Below are 13926 nucleotides of genomic sequence, written 5' to 3'. Positions count from 1 at the left end.
GCCTGCTTGGTTTGGCTGGGTCACCATAGGACATCCTTTGAGTAACCTCTGATTCCAGAAGGAAGAAGCCCAGGGGACACACCTGATCATAACTCAAAACAAGGCAAAGCTACCTCAGTTGACCCAGACCCAAGAGCAAGACAAAGAAATGTTGGTTAATATGAGCTCCTGAGATTTAGTTGGGGGTGTGTGTGTGTAGGGGCAGAGTTGACATACACCATTATCACACTGCAAAATCTAACACACTCTGAAGGTTGGGAGTTCTTATGTTGAGGGAGACCACTACTGTTTTCAGTAAACAGTCCACCAGGAGGTTAGTACGCTGACTTGTGGCCAGTCTGTCATCTTCTCAAGATACCCTGGGAACCTAAAAAGGCATAGGTATCATTTTTTTTTTTTTTTGAGACAGCATCACAGCTCACAGCAACCTCAAAATCTTAGGCTTCAGTGATTCTCTTGCCTCAGCTTCCCAAGTAGCTGAGACTATAGGTGCCCACCACAACACCCTGCTATTGTTTGTTGCTGTTTTTGTTGTCGTTGTTTTAGCTGGCCCAGGCTGGGTGTGAACCCGCCAGCCTTGATTTATGTGGCCGGCGCCCTACCCTGGTCAGTGCCTGGATTGCCTCTTCTGTGATTTAACAATGATCGCTATTTTCATTTGCACACTGCACAGGTGGAGACAAATGGCTGAGAATGGCAGAGCCTGAAGAAATCCGAACCAGGGTCTGGTTTGTCAACTGGCATTAAAATCCTCCCCTGCTGAGCTAGGGGCACAGCCAAAATAGCCATCATATTTCAGCTCCCACCACAAGAATTCTCCAGAGGAATTTCAGCATCTTTTCTAAAGCCCTGCAGTTTGTCTTCGCGTCCACGCAGAGTCTCTCAGATTCTTGACCAGCTGTGTGGCCTTAGGCAAGTCATTTGCCCTTTCAGCCTTAGTTTCTTCATTTGCAAAAGGGAATAGTACTAATTCTTAACTGGGGGGGGGGGACTAATCAAGAAAATGCACCTAAAACACACAGTTATAGCGTCTGGTGCTCAGTCAACGGTTCAATGCAGGTTGGGAGCATCACACAATTACTGCGTCTATGCTCCACAGCACAGAAAGTCCCCAGGTGTCTAAATATGGGAGAAGAAAAATGCGGACCATTGGAGAAGCAAGTTTTGATTGGTTTTATTTTGTTTGGTTTCCCTTGGTTTTGGGCTTTTGTTTTAGTTACTTAAAATCACATGGCCGGTTTATTTATTTTGATTGTTCATCACATAAGTAAAAACAAAACAAAGAAGTGTGAACAGTGACAGCCTTTGCTACAACTTGAACTCATGAGAAAGAACCATGGGGTAGAAGAAAAGACACAATTCCATTAAGTGGATAAGCATCAAACTCTGGCAGTTTAGTTCCATCCTCCCCCATATTCCTTACTGTGATTTTGATGCCAGTTGACAAACTAGACCCCATTTCGGATTTTTTCGGGCTCTGCCATTCTCAGCCTTTTGTCTCCACCTGTGCAGTGTGGAAATGAAAATAGTGATCATTGTTAAATCACAGAAGAGGTAATCTCGGCACTGACCGGGTGCCAGGTACTTGACGTGCTAAGTCAGTGATTATGGTGTGCCATGGCGCATCTCGAAAAATTTTAAAGATCGTTGATCAAATTATTTTTGAAAGAAGTTCAGAACACAGTTAAGCACTTTTTTTTACTCTTTTTTTCTGTTTGTTTTGATCAACATAATTTAAGTGTGCTGTGAAAGTTTAACTATAGGCTCAAGTGTGCCATGAGATAACTTGGTGCTAAGGGCTTAGTTCAGTTCTCACCACTTTGCTAGAAGACTTACACATTCTGAGACTCAGAGAATTTAACTGATGCACCCCACCCCACTCCACCCCACCCCTGCCCCACAGCTAGTCAGGAACAGATCTGGGACTTGAACTCCCTACTTGGGGCCACATAGCATAGTCCTGGGTACTGTCAGCCCCAGGGAGGCTGGGTCAGTCAACTCCATCTTGTATAGAATCCCAGAAAAAAACTCAGCTCCGGGGCTTCTCTTCCTGTACTTTCTGTCTCAGCCCAAGGCTCCTGGGAGGGGTGGATCCCAAAGCAGTAGCTCCTCCAGCCCAGCTCGCTGGCCACATGCAGGAAAAGCCAGAACCCTCTGCCCTCACAGCATGCTCCCCTGCCCGGCCACAGAGGCAGGCAGCCTTCCTGCTGCAAACTGCGCTGATTAAGCTGCTGCAGACCCATGTTCGACCTCTTTCCAGCTGTGTGGGCTAATGTCCCCAGGCCCCAGTCTCTCCATCTATAAAAGAGTAGCACAAACTTGGCTCATGTTTTCCAAACATTTTAGGCAAGGAAAGCACTGGTGAAAGTGCACACAGACCTCCAGGTGGGGAACTGATGAAAGAGCAGCAGCTCCAGATAAAAGCGGCCTGGGGCCTGTCACCCTCAGTCTCTACAGGGAGCAGTCACAACACTCCTGACCTAGCCTATCCCTGAGGGCCTGTCCAGCTCTGACATCCGTCCTGTGATTCTTGGATCTTGACGCATGCCCTCCAACAAAGGTTTCTTTCTTCCCAAACATGCCAATCAAGATTCTTGGGGTGGTGCCTGTGGCTCAAGGAATAGGGCGCCGCTCCCATATGCCGGAGGTGGCGGGTTCAAACCTAGCCCCGGCCAAAAACCACAAAAAAAAAAAAAATTCTTGGGGGCAGGCAGCACCTGTGGCTCGAAGGAGTGGGGTGTTGGTCCCGCATACCAGAGGTGGTAGGTTCAAACCCAGCCCCGGCCAAAAAAAAAAAAGATTCTTGGGGGCAAGAGAAATTCAATTCAAACCAAGGTAAGCAAAAGGAGGTGGGGGCGAGGTCCCTGGAATTCCACTTTGTCTTTTCCAAGTTGAGCTGATTTCTATAATACAGGAGGCAGATCCTGTCCCTGTCCTGCTTACTTCCTTCTGGAGTGGCTTTCCATGGCCCTGGGGGAGAAATGTGAACGCCTTACTTTCGCCTGTAAGTCCCTGCGTGACCTGGTCCCCACTCTGCTCCAACTGCATTTTGAGCCCTTCTCTTCTGCCTCTAGATCTTGGCATATGCTATGCCCTCTGACTGGGATGCTCTTCCATATCCAGCTCATTCTCACCATTCAGGCTTCAGCTCTAATGTTGCCTCTTCACAGAGGCCTTTCCTGTCCACTGCAACGTCAGCAGCCCACACTCTTCACCCTAGTCATTCCCCAGCACTTCACCTGTCCTTATTTCCTACCATGGTCTATAATAATCCCATCTACAGGCTCACTTATTTATCGTCTGGATCCTCATTAGAATGTCCACTGTATCCGACACTTGGTACTGTTTCCTGCAGCGTCCCTGATATCTAACACCACACTTGCAGTGTCCAAGTGCCCCATAAATAATTGTTGAATGAACAAATGAATAATTAACAGTAACTCCTCATGCTTAATACGGGCTCCTCCATCTCAAATTCAACATGTCCCTACAAACCAGACCCTCTTGCTTCCTTCAGCAAGAAGCCACCCCCCAAGCCATGTCTGTAAGCCTGTCCATCCCTGGCACCTCCCTCCTGCCCATATCCGTCCATAGCCACGTCCTGCTGATCTACCACTAACCTCTCAAAGCCATCCTTCCCTCTCCATCTGCTCCAGGCCAAGCTCCCCCTCTCTTTGCAGAGCCTACAGCACCTCCTCTGAAGTCTCTGAAGAATCCCTTCTTGCTCCCTCCCCACCTGACCCCCTCTGTACAGCTCTGATACTGTCATCCTCTGATGAGTTCCCCATAGCACCATCCGGCACATTCTGAATAAGCTCAGCTACCTTCCCATAGGGTCTGCACGGCCTGGCCTCTCCCTGGCCCTTGGAATCATTGTGAGCTTTGCTGCCCCTCTCTTTCTGCTCCGCACCATGTTCACCAGGTTTCTGCCTGCAGTTTACCAGAGCAGTATCACAGCTGGTTTATGTATTTACACTACGGATCCCAGATCGAATCTGTCTCCCATACCTCACTATATGCTCTATCAGGGCAGAGCCCTCGTCTGGTTTTGCTCATCACTGCCTAGCCCTGTTCCTGGCATTTAGTTGGGTGATTGCTTGATAAATATTGGTAGATGAATGAATGAAAAAATGTTGGCTCAGCGCCTGTGGCTCAAGCAGATAAGATGCCAGCCACATACACCTGAGCTGGCGGGTTCGAATCCAGCCTGGGCCCACCAAACAACAGTGACAGCTACAACCAAAAAATAGCTGGGCATTGTGGCAGGCACCTGTAGTCCCAGTTACTTGGGAAGCAGAGGCAGGAGAATTACTTGAGCCCAGGAGTTTGAGGTTGCTGTGAGCTATGACGCCACTGCACTCTACCCAGGGTGACAGCTTGAGACTCTGTCTCAAAAAAAAAAAAAAGAAAAAGAAAAAAGAAAAAAATGTTGTTGAGGCCAGGCACAGTGGCTCACACCTGTAATCCCAACAGTTGAGAGGCCAAGGTGGGTATTGTTGAGGCCAAGCTCAACAACATTTGCCTGAGCTCATGAATTCAAGACCAGCCTGAGCAAGAACGAGACCCCATCCCTACTAAAAATAGAAAAATTAGCAGGGCATTATGGCAGGTTCCTGTAGTCCTAGTTACTTGGGAGGCTGGGGCAAGAGAATTGCTTAAGCCCAAAAGTTTGAGGTTGCTGTGATCTGTGAGCGGTGATGCCACTGCACTCTACTGAGGGTGACAAAGTGAGACTCTATCTCAAAAAAAAAAATTGAAAATATATTGGATTCCTACATATGCCAGACACTAAGCTAAATGTTATCTCATTTCACTTTCTCTACAATCGCGTAAAGCATTCCTAGGAGGAATGATTGATTGAACAAATGAATGAATGAATGAACTTCCAAACAAGGGAAGAGTCATAATCCAAAAGCACACAGAGGCCAGGAGGAAACACAGAGTGAGAAGTGCCCAGTGTAAGGCCCTAGCAAATGGAGAGGACAGCAGCACAATGAAGAACATGGAGTCTATTCTGGGCTGAATTGTGTCCCCCCAAAGTCCACATGCCAAAGCCCTAACCTCCATACCTCACAGTGTGACTTTATGTAGAGACAGGGACTTTATAGAGGTAATTAAGTTAATGTGAAGTTGTTAGGGTGGGCCCTAACCCAACATGGCTAGTGTCCTTAAAAATAGGGGGAATAGGACACAGACATGTCCAGAGGACACAGAAATGTGAAGACACAGGGAGAAGAGGGCCATGTGTAAGCCCAGGAGAGAGCTACGGATCCTCCTCCACAGTCCCTGAAAGGAACCAACCCTGCCAACACCTTGGGCTCAGAATTCCAGCCTCCAGAGCTGTGGGACAATCGATGTCAGTCACTTAAGCCACCTGTCTGCAGCATACTGTCAGGGCAGCCCTAGAAAGCAGATACAGCAACCAAAGGCATTCACACTCAGAAACATTTCTCAACTCCAGATGGACCATATAAGACCTGTCTGGAGGCCGCATTCTGCCCAAGAGGGCGCAGGTGGCAGCCTCTGCAGTCTGCAGTTCCCAGAGTAGACTTTGTCCACTAGGGAATTGGCTCTGTGGGAAGCTGAGGTCTAGCAGATCAAATGGAAATTCAATTATGGTTTGGAGATGAATCCGTGAGGTCACAGATTAAATGAGGGCAGGGACTGTAGCCTGGGCCCTACTGTGTGGCCTCTGCCCCAGGCCCAAGGAGTGGCACGGCCACCTCCACACAAGGCCACACAAGGCCACACAAGGCCCAGCCTGCTTGTCACACAGAGGAGAAACCTGGAATTAAAAAAAAGAGAGATAGGTAGGATCATTTTATACATGGCTGTCGAGTAATACCCCAGCACATGGTAATCAATACTCTGTAAATCATATTGGAACTACTGCATACAAGTATCTGTTAATTATTAAAATTGAATCTATTTTTTTCCCCTCTATTTAGTTGTGAAATCTCATGTTACACAGAAAGGTTAATTACAAACCAACTTCAAGAACCCTTTGTTGGAAGCTTCTGTTTCATTTTTTCCCAGATGATTCCTTGAACTCCATATTTGGGAAGGTAGACACAGGCCGGCTTAGCAAAATCGTTTCCTCATTCTAGCAGACCCCAGACATAGCAAACCTCTCAGATGGCCCCATGGAACTAGGATTAACCAGAAACCACTTCAAACCATCCAAACCATCTAAAATGTGGTTTTGTTGCTTTTTCCATTTAGACCCAAGACCACCATCTTTTCAACATGTTGTCCTGGTAGAAAAAGTAAGAGGGTCTCAAGTTCTGGGACCACAATGAGAGACATACAATATTCCAGTGGCTACACCAATCAGGGCTGTTTGCTCTCGGCTTTGGAGAAGGTAAGTGCTCTATTACTTGGTGGGTAATTCATACCACATGGCATTCCTCAGCCTCAAGCAGGCCTGCAAGGCCTTGTATTTCTAGAGATAACTAGAAAGGCAGAGTGCAGGGCAGACCCCAGCACCAAGGTAAGCCCCTTCCCCACCATAACCTGTACCAAAAGGCTCCCCTGCTTGCCAGGACCCCATCAGAACCTTCCCAGGATTTAGTTCTTCTTTTTTTTTATGTCTCCCTCAGTAGAGTACCATGGCATCACAGCTCACAGCAACCTCAAACTCTTGGGCTTAAGTGATTCTCTTGCCTCAGGCTCCCAAATAGCTGAGACTACAGGCTCTCACCATAATACCTGGCTACCAAGATTTAGTTCTCTTCAGTGGTGCTTGGCAACCTCCTTGTAGTAGGTGGGGGTAATACTGAATTTTGTCTACCTGTGTCTCCATGTGGCCTCACCAAGCTAGTGTTACAATACCCAGCCCCAGGCAGTCTGTGCCCCAAGCTGAGCCAATAATAGGACTATGTTCTTCCGTTTGATTCAAGGGGGGGAATACATGACCCAAACTCCCTGGGACTTATAGCTAGTGTATAAAGATAGTCCTCCTTTTGTTTTTTTAAAGGTACTTTACTTTTCGTATTTATTTATTTAGACAGTGTCTCACTCTCTTGCCCTGGGTAGAGTGCTGTGGTGTCATAGCTCACAGCAACCTCCAACTCCTGGGCTCAAGAGATCCTCTTCCCTCTCAGCCTCCCCGAGAACTTGGCACTACATGCACGTGCTGCAACACATGGCTAGTTTTCCTATTTTTAGTAGTGATGGGGTCTCACTCTTGCTCAGGATGGTCTTGAACTCCAGAGCTTAAATGATTCCTCATCCTCCCAGGGTATTAGGATTATAGGAGTTAGCCACCATGCCTGGTCCCCCACCCTTTTTTTTTTTTTTGAAACAGAGTCTCACTATGTCACCCTCGGTAGAGTGCTGTGGTGTCACAGCTCACAGCAACCTCAAACTCTTGGGCTTAAGCGATTCTCTTGCCTCAACCTCCCGAGTAGCTGGGACTACAGGCGCCCGCCACAACGCCCAGCTATTTTTTAGAGACAGGGGTCTCGCTCTTGCTCAGGTTGGTCTTAAACCTGTGAGCTCAGGCAGTGCCTGTTGGTCAGTGGGTAGGGCACCCGCCCCATATACCAAACCCACCCCCAGCCAAACTGCAACAAAAAATAGCCGGGCATTGTGGCAGACACCTGTAGTCCCAGCTACTCAGGAGGCTGAGGAAAGAGAATCGCCTAAACCCAAGAGCTGGAGGTTGCTGTGATCTGTTACCAAGGGCGACAAAATAAGACTCTGTCTCAAGAAAAAAAAAAAAAGAAGAAGAACCTGTGAACTCAGGCAATCCACCACCTTGGCCTCCCAGAGTACCGGGATTACAGGCGTGAGACAATGCCCCCAGCCATCCCCCTCCCTTTTTTTTCTAAATCATGCTATAGGGATATAGAGCCAAGAACCAAACCTCTTGCTTGATGTGTTGTTCCTGGGTGCAGCTGCCTATAATAATACAGGCAGTCCCCAGGTTACGAATTGGATGGGTTCTGTAGATTTGTTCTTAAGTTGAATTGGTATGTAAGTTGGAACAGGTACATACACCTATTACCTGTAATAGCCTCCATTTGTAAGTGCAAGTTATATATCAGTCAGATGTTTGTAACTCAGGGACTGCCTGTAATGATAATAGCAAAGACTTATCTAACATTTACTGTGCCAAGCACGATTCAAACCAATTACACGTGTATTTTGCTAAATCTCTACAACCTTCCTCTGAGATCAGCATTCTTATCACCATCATCATTTTATATAGATGGAGAAACTGAGGCATAGAAAAGTCACATAACTTACCCAAGGTATATAACACGTAAGTTTCAACCCTAGGCAGTCTGGCTCCAGAGGCACTTTCAACCATTACCGTAGAGTGAGAAGAGAATGAGGTAGGGATGGAATCAATTAAGCCCCTGGATCCATCCATACCTGAAGCTACTCCTGGATTTCCCAGTGACACAAACCAATTCATTCCCTTTATTTGCTTAAGCTGCTTTGTTTTGCTAACTTGCAACCAAAAAAGGTTCTCTTTAAAGCATCCTTCCAGAGGGCTGGCCTGGTGGCTCACACTTGTAGTCAAGCACTCTGGGAAGCCAAGGTGGGTGATTGCCTGAGCTCAAGAGCAAGACCCCATCTCTAAAAATCGCCATGCATTGTGGCAGGTGCCTATAGTCCCAGCCAATTGGGAGGCTGAGGCAAGAGGATCACTTGAGCCCAGGAGTTTGAGGTTGCTGTGAGCTATGACGATATTGGCACTCTACTGAGGATGACCAAGACTCTGTCTCAAAAAAAAAAAAATCCCTCCAACACATTCTTCTTAGGTGGAAGATAGGCAAAAAGCATTTTAGTGTTTCCTACTGTCCATTTAGCAGGGCTTTGCTTTTAAATATAAAATCCTTCCTATGGTTCTATTACTAATCTCATTCTGCGGACTATGAAACTAAGGCCCAGAGAGGCTATGCCATTAATTCATGACTACATAACTGGTAAGTAGCAGGTGTGCCTGAATCCACCCAGGGCTACCTGACCCAATGTCCATGATCCCAACTACCTTTTATGTTGGTTTGTAATGCATAGCCCAACTCCTTCAAAAATTAGCATAAAGGGCTATAGTAGAAACACAAAAGCCAGGACAGTTAAAATTGAACTTTTTAGGAAAAGCCAGACTTATTTACATATAATTCACATACCATGTAATTCAACCATTTAAAGTAGACAATTCAATAATTTTTAATATATTCACAGCAATCACCAAATCAATTTCGGAACACTTTCATCGCCCCCTTAAGAAACTCTGCCCATTAGCAATCACTCTTTATTTCTCTCCAAATCTCTCCCTAGCTCTAAGCTACAACTAATCTACTTTCTGTCTCTATAGACTTGCCCATTATTGACATTTCGTATCAACAGAATCATACAATATGTGAGCTCTGTGTCTGGATTCATTCATTTGAGATCTTTTCAAGGTTCATCTGTGTTGTGGGGTTTTATCAGTACTTTATTTCTTCTTATTGCCAACATAGGAAATTGCATGATACATTTCATTTATCCATTGATTAATTAAGGAATATTTGGGTTGTTTTCACTTTGGAGCTATTATGAATAATCCTGCCATGAATATTTGTGTTCAAGTTTTCATGTTTTCATTTCTTGGTTGTGTACCCAGGAATTTCTGGATTGTATTGTGTGTCTATGTTTAATATTTGAGAAACTTCCAGACTATTTTTAAAGTGGCTGCACTATTTTACATTCCCAGCAGCAATGCACAGTGGTTCCAATTTTTTCCCATATCCTCACCAACACTTGTTATATCATCTGGCTTTTGTTATAGTCAGCCTAATGGATGTGAAGTGTATCTATCTTATTCTGGTTTTGATTTTCATTTTCCTGATGGCTAATGATGTTGAGTACCTTTTAATATGCTTTTTGGCTATTCGTATACATTTTTTGGAAAATTTTTCCATTCCAATCTTTTGCCCAATTTTTAATTAGGTTGTCTTTTTATTATTGAGTTTTAAAAGTTCTTTATATATTCTATACATAAGTCCCTTATAGGTTATATGATTTGCAAATATTTTATCCTTTTTTGTGGTTTATCTTTTCATTTTCTTTTCTAGACAAGGTCCTACTCTGTTGCCCTAGGCTGGAGTATAGTGGTGCAATCATAGATCCCTGCAGCCTTGAACTTCCACACTCAAGAGAAAGTGATCCTCTGCTTCAGCCTCTTGAGTAACTGGAATTATAGGCCTATGCCACCACACCCACCTAATTTTTTTTGTTTCATTTTTTGTAGAGGTAGAGTTTTGCTATGTTGCTCAGGCTGGTCTCAAACTCTTGGCCTCAATTGATCTTTCCACTTTACCCTCCCAAAGTGCTGGCATTACAAGGGTGAGTCACGTACTTGGCATATTTTACTTTCTTGATAGTGTCTTTTGAAGAATCTGAGGTTAATATTTATGGAGTCCAATTTATTAATGTTCCTTTGATTGCTTTCGCTTTAGGTGTCATGTAAAAAACTATTGCCAATCCAAGATCATGAAGATTTATCCTGTTTTCTTCTAATAGGTTTACAGTTTTAGGGCTTACATTTAGGACTTTGATCCATTTTGAGTTAATTTTTTTTTTTTAAGACAGAGTGTCACTATGTCGCCCTCAGTAGAGTGCCATATCACAGTTCACAGCAACCTCAAACTCTTGGGCTTAAGCGATTCTCTTGCCTCAGGCTCCCGAGTAGGTGGGACTACAAGCACCTGCCACAATGGCTGGCTATTTTTGGTTGAAGTTGTCATTGTTTAGTAGGCCCAAGCTGGGCTCAAATCCACCAGCCTCACTTTATGTGGCCGGCGCCCTACCCTATTCACTGAGCTGCGGGCACAGAGCCCAATTTTTTTGTTGCTGCATTTTAGCAGAGGTCAGGTTTGAACCCACTACCTTAGGTATATGGGGCTGGTGCCCTACTCACTGAGTCACAGGCACCGCCCTTTTTTTTTTTTTTTTTTGTGACAGAGTCTCACTTTATGGCTCTCGGTAGAGTACTGTGGCGTCACAGCTCACAGCAACCTCCAACTCCTGGGCTTAGGCGATTCTCTTGCCTCAGCCTTTCCAGCAGCTGGTACTACAGGTGCCCGCCAGAACACCTGGCTAGTTTTTTGTTGCAGTTTGGCTGGGCCCGGGTTTGAACCCACCACCCTCGATATATGGGGCCAGTGCCCTACCCACTGAGCCACAGGCTCCGCCTGCCAAGCACATTTTGAGTTAATTTTATGTATCATATGAAATGGGAGTTCAGCTTTATTCCTTTGCATGTGGATATCCTGTTGTCCCAGCACCATTTGTGAGAAAGACTATTCTTTTCTCATTGTATTATTTTCTTACCCTTGTCAAAAAATTAATTGACCATACCTGTGAGGATTTATTTCTGGACTCTTAATTCTATTCCATTCATCTATACTGATTATTGTTTCTTTGTTCTGTTTACAAATCAGGAAGTATGAACCTTTTATTTTTGTTCTTTTTTTTTTCAAGATGTTTTGGGTTATTCCTTGCATTTCCCTGTGAATATTAAGATCAGCTTGTCAGTTTCTGCAAAGTCAGCTCTGATTTTGATACAGACTGCGCTGAATCTGCAGACCCAATTTGAGAGAGTGTTGCCATTTCACTGATATTAAGTCCTTTAATTGGTGAACTTAAGATGTCTTTCCATTTATTTAGGCCTTTTTTATTTCTTTCAACAATGTTTTCCAGATTTCAGAGTATAGGTATATAGGTTTTATACTTTTGTTAAACTTATTCCTAAGCATTTTATTTTTTGATGCCTTTTCTTTTCTTTTTTTTTTTTTTGAGACAGAGTGTCTCTTTGTCACCCTCAGTAGATTGCTGTGGCATCATAACTCACAACAACCTCCAACTCTTGGGCTCAAATGATTGTCTTGCCTCAGCCTCCCAAGTAGCTGGGACTACAGGTGCCTACCACAATGTTCAGCCATTTTTAGAGACGGGGTCTTGCTCTTGCTCAGGCTGGTCTCAAACTCCTGAGCTCAAGCAATATAACCCACTTCAACCTCCAGGTTTTTCTTTTCTCTTTTCTTTTCTTTTCTTGTTTTTGAGACAGGGTCTCAAGTTGTCACCCTGGGTAGAGTACTGTGGCATCATAGCTCACAGCAACCTCCAACTCTTGGGCTCAAGCAATCCTCTTGCCTCAGTTTATTTATTTATTTTTTGTAGAGACAGAGTCTCACTGTACCGCCCTCGGGTAGAGTGCCGTGGCATCACACGGCTCACAGCAACCTCTAACTCTTGGGCTTACGTGATTCTCTTGCCTCAGCCTCCCGAGCAGCTGGGACTACAGGCGCCCGCCACAACGCCCGGCTATTTTTTTGTTGCAGTTTGGCCAGGGCTGGGTTTGAACCCGCCACCTTCGGCATATGGGGCCGGCGCCCTACTCACTGAGCCATAGGCGCCACCTTGCCTCAGTTTTTTCTAGAGACAAGGCCTTGCTTTTACTCAAGCTGATCTTGAACTTGTGAGCTCAAACTATCCACCCACTTCGGGCTCCCACAGTGCTAGGGCTGTGGGTTTTTCATAGATGTCCTTTATCATATTGAGAAAGTTCCCTATATTCCTAGTTTGCTGAGTGCCTTTATCAAAAAAGTGAATGCTAATCTTTAAAAGACCTTGAGACTTGCAGGTAAAGAAACACCATTAAAAAACATACTGCGGGCTTGGCACCCGAAGCACAGTTGTTACAGTGCCAGCCACACACACAAAGGGTGGAGGATTTGAACCCCGCCCGGCCCAGCAAAACAACAATGACAATTGCAACAAAAAATAGCCAGGCGTTGTGGTGGGAACCTGGAGTCCCAGCTACTTGGGAGGCTGAGGCAAGAGAATAGCTTAAGCCGAAAAGTTTGAAGTTGCTGTGAGCTGTGACGTCACCACACTCTACCGAGGGCGAGCAACAGACATAGTGAGATTCTGTCTCAAAAAAAAAAAAAAAAAAACTGTGGAAGGAGGGAGGGTATTTGGGGGACCTCACCTAATGTCCATGATGCAATGGTACATTTCAAAACTATTAAGAAAAGAATGTAATTATGATGGATGTGTTAATCAGTTCAATGTAAGCATTTCACATTGTATATCAAATCAGTACACTGAACCCCATAAATGCATCAATGTACACTGTTATGATTTAATAAAAAAAGAAACATACCATTTTCTTACTTCTTGGAATACCAATAAAGGATTTTTTTTTAAAGCAAAAAAACCCACACAGGTCTGGAGAATAGAGAGGGGATAACAACAAGAAATTATTATTATTATTATTATTTGAGACAGAGCCTCAAGCTTTCACCCTGGGTAGAGTGCTGTGACATCACAGATCACAGCAACCTCCAACTCCTCCAACTCAAGCGAGTCTCCTGCCTCGGCCTCCCAGGTAGCTGGGACTACAGGCGCCTGCTACAACGCCCAGCTATTTTTTGGTTGCAGCCGTCATTGTTGTTTGGTGGGCCCAGGCTGGATTTGAACCCGCCAGCTCAGGTATATGTGGCTGGTGCCTTAGCCGCTTGAGCCACAGGCGCCAAGCCACAACAAGAAATTATTTGAAGCTGGAAAATAGATGGGTAAGTAGCCATGGTTTCTAAGCCGAGTTGTAAAAACCAAAACCAAGTGAACTCTCCAAAAGGTCAGAAATTGGTTGCTCAGTAATTGTACAAGTGAAGGTGGGGCATGGAGAGGACTCAGGAAGGAGCGGTTAAAAGCTGTTGATGCGCTCTCAGTCTGCAGAGGGCTGCCCCTCCCCCACCTGCTCTGCAGGGGAGCTTTGTTCACAGAGCCCTCCCCTTCCAGGATGTGTGACTTTGCATAAGGAAGACTGAGGCTCTAGACTGCTTTTAGGAAGAAGACAGGAGGGGACTGACTAGCCCAGTGGGTAAGACCTAAAGACACTTACATTCAGGGTTCCCCCCAAAAGACCAT

The sequence above is a fragment of the Nycticebus coucang genome, chromosome 8 (genome assembly GCF_027406575.1).
Source record: "Nycticebus coucang isolate mNycCou1 chromosome 8, mNycCou1.pri, whole genome shotgun sequence".
Classification (NCBI taxonomy): domain Eukaryota; kingdom Metazoa; phylum Chordata; class Mammalia; order Primates; family Lorisidae; genus Nycticebus; species Nycticebus coucang.
The sequence above is the reverse complement of the archived record's forward strand: the minus strand, read 5'-3'. Positions refer to the sequence as shown.